Consider the following 2,683-nt stretch of genomic DNA (forward strand, 5'->3'; position numbering starts at 1 on the left):
GACACCAGTGTAAGACGCACTGGGTGTGGTTCGTGTGTACATGGACGCCAGTGTAAGACGCACTGGGTGTGGTTCGTGTGCACGTGGACGCCAGTGTAAGACACACTGGGTGTGGTTCGTGTGCACGTGGACGCCAGTGTAAGACACACTGGGTGTGGTTCGTGTGTACGTGGACGCCAGTGTAAGACACACTGGGTGTGGTTCGTGTGCACGTGGACGCCAGTGTAAGACACACTGGGTGTGGTTCGTGTGCACGTGGACGCCAGTGTAAGACACACTGGGTGTGGTTCGTGTGTACGTGGACGCCAGTGTAAGACGCACTGGGTGTGGTTCGTGTGCACGTGGACACCAGTGTAAGACGCACTGGGTGTGGTTCGTGTGTACATGGACGCCAGTGTAAGACGCACTGGGTGTGGTTCGTGTGCACGTGGACACCAGTGTATGACACACTGGGTGTAGTTTTTGTACAAGTGTTTATGTAATATTAAGTTAAAAAACACTCCATACAACCCATGTATATAACTCTGTCATTCTTCACGTACTGAAAACATCTACCCACTTTCCGATCAAGCTAAACTGCTACGTAACGGTTCCAGTTAGGAAATACGCAGCAAGGCCTCTTAAAAATTGACAGTCAAAGTGTGAACACAAGAACCTGTAAAGTTATTTCATTGTAAATTGGAGCAAACTCCGTCGTACTTTGGTGGCTTTATACACGTACACACTGCGTTTTTTCTTTTCTTTTTTTTGTGAACGAAATTTCATTTCATGTCGCCATCAGTAACACCGCAAAACGACTTTTATCACTTACTGACATGCGCAGAAGAAGCACCACTACATCTGTTTTTCAAGGTCACATCCGTTTTACTCAAATACATCAGGTCTGACAGACTATTCAAAATATGCTGACGAAGAAAATACGTTTTATATGAACACATTTCAAACGACATTTTGATTTTATTTTGTAAGCTGTAAAAAAGGGTACGATATTGTTAACTATTACACATAACATACATACATTATTAGTTACATCACATTATCAATTGAGAGTGACACTTTTCAGTGCTAGTTTACATCACATTATCAATTCAGAGTGACACTTTTCAGTGCTAGTTTACATAACACTATCAATAGTGCGACACTTTTCAGTGCTAGTTTACATCACATTATCAATTCAGAGTGACACTTTTCAGTGCTAGTTTACATAACACTATCAATAGTGCGACACTTTTCATGCTAGTTTACTACATTATCACTTTTCAGTGCTAGTTTACATAACACTATCATTAGTGCGACACTTTTCAGTGCTAGTTTACATAACACTATCATTCGGCCAAAAATCACTTGCGGTCGATCCAGGTTTCGTTTTGTTTTTTAATTTCGAGCAAAGCCACACGAGGGCCATCTGCGCTAGCCGTCCCTAATACGGCAGTGTAAGACTAGAGGGAAGGCAGCTAGTCATCACCACCCACCGCCAACTCTTGGACTACTCTTTTACCAACGAATAGTGGGATTAACAGTCACATTATAACGCCCCCACGGCTGAAAGGGCGAGCATGTTTGGTGTAACGGGGATTCGAACCCGCGACTCGCATATCGCGAGTCGAGCGCCTCTTAACCATATCGATCCAGGTAACGTGTTATACTGTAGAAGTTTTTTCCTGATTAATCCGCCATCAGAACTAAGATATACGAATTATTTGTTCTTCTTTTTCTTGAATAAATGCCATCTCTATTTTCTATCATCTGAAGACAACAAATGGTCTCCCAATCACAAATTATATTGGTTGAACTTATAAAGTAGGTAAATATCGCCCGTGGGTTGAAAAAAAAAATCTCGTCAGCCCTCAGGGTTACCTCCAACAATAGTTCTCCATTTGGTAACTGGTAAAATACACCTCGATAACCTGTGTGGGCACAGCGTAGATAGCCCATGGTGCTCAACAACAAACAAATATAACTTGTAAAACTTTAATTAATAATGTTCTTTCAAATCAAGGTCAAGTAAACTGACGTCAGATGATAACAGAGATGAATGTTTCCCACCATATGTGGAGTTCGTACATTTTCGGTAGGTGATTGAACTACATCATGCACATCTGGCGAGCACAACCAATTAGTGCGAATTTCCCATCTGGTAGTTGCTGAATAATTTGTACGTTTTTATATATATATATATATATATATATATATATATATATATATCGTAACTACGGGCATCTTATGAATAAACGCAAGTCAGAAGTTCTTTTATTTGCACCACTGCTTGGGACACACGTGCGTGTCATCACCCTCAACGTCACAATCCACCAATTAATTAGTAGGCTTTAGGTGTACGTTGATATCTCTTAATTCGTTCTCCAATCAGAGTTAAAATTACACGTTATACTCGTAAACTATATTCTACTTCAGAGGTCGAACTTGCCAAGTTCTTATTAGATTTGACTTGGATGTTTAACACTTATTTGTTTTTCCAAGCCAGCATCTCATGTGACAGGAACTTTCATGAATTACTAAACTCCCATGTGACAGGATCTTCCATGAATTACTAATCTCCCACGTGACAGGATCTTCCAGGAATTACTAATCTCCCATGTGACAGGATCTTCCAGGAATTACTAATCTCCCATGTGACAGGATCTTCCAGGAATTACTAATCTCCCATGTGACAGGATCTTCCAGG

The sequence above is a fragment of the Limulus polyphemus genome, unplaced genomic scaffold (assembly GCF_000517525.1).
Source record: "Limulus polyphemus unplaced genomic scaffold, Limulus_polyphemus-2.1.2 Scaffold9385, whole genome shotgun sequence".
Lineage (NCBI taxonomy): Eukaryota > Metazoa > Arthropoda > Merostomata > Xiphosura > Limulidae > Limulus > Limulus polyphemus.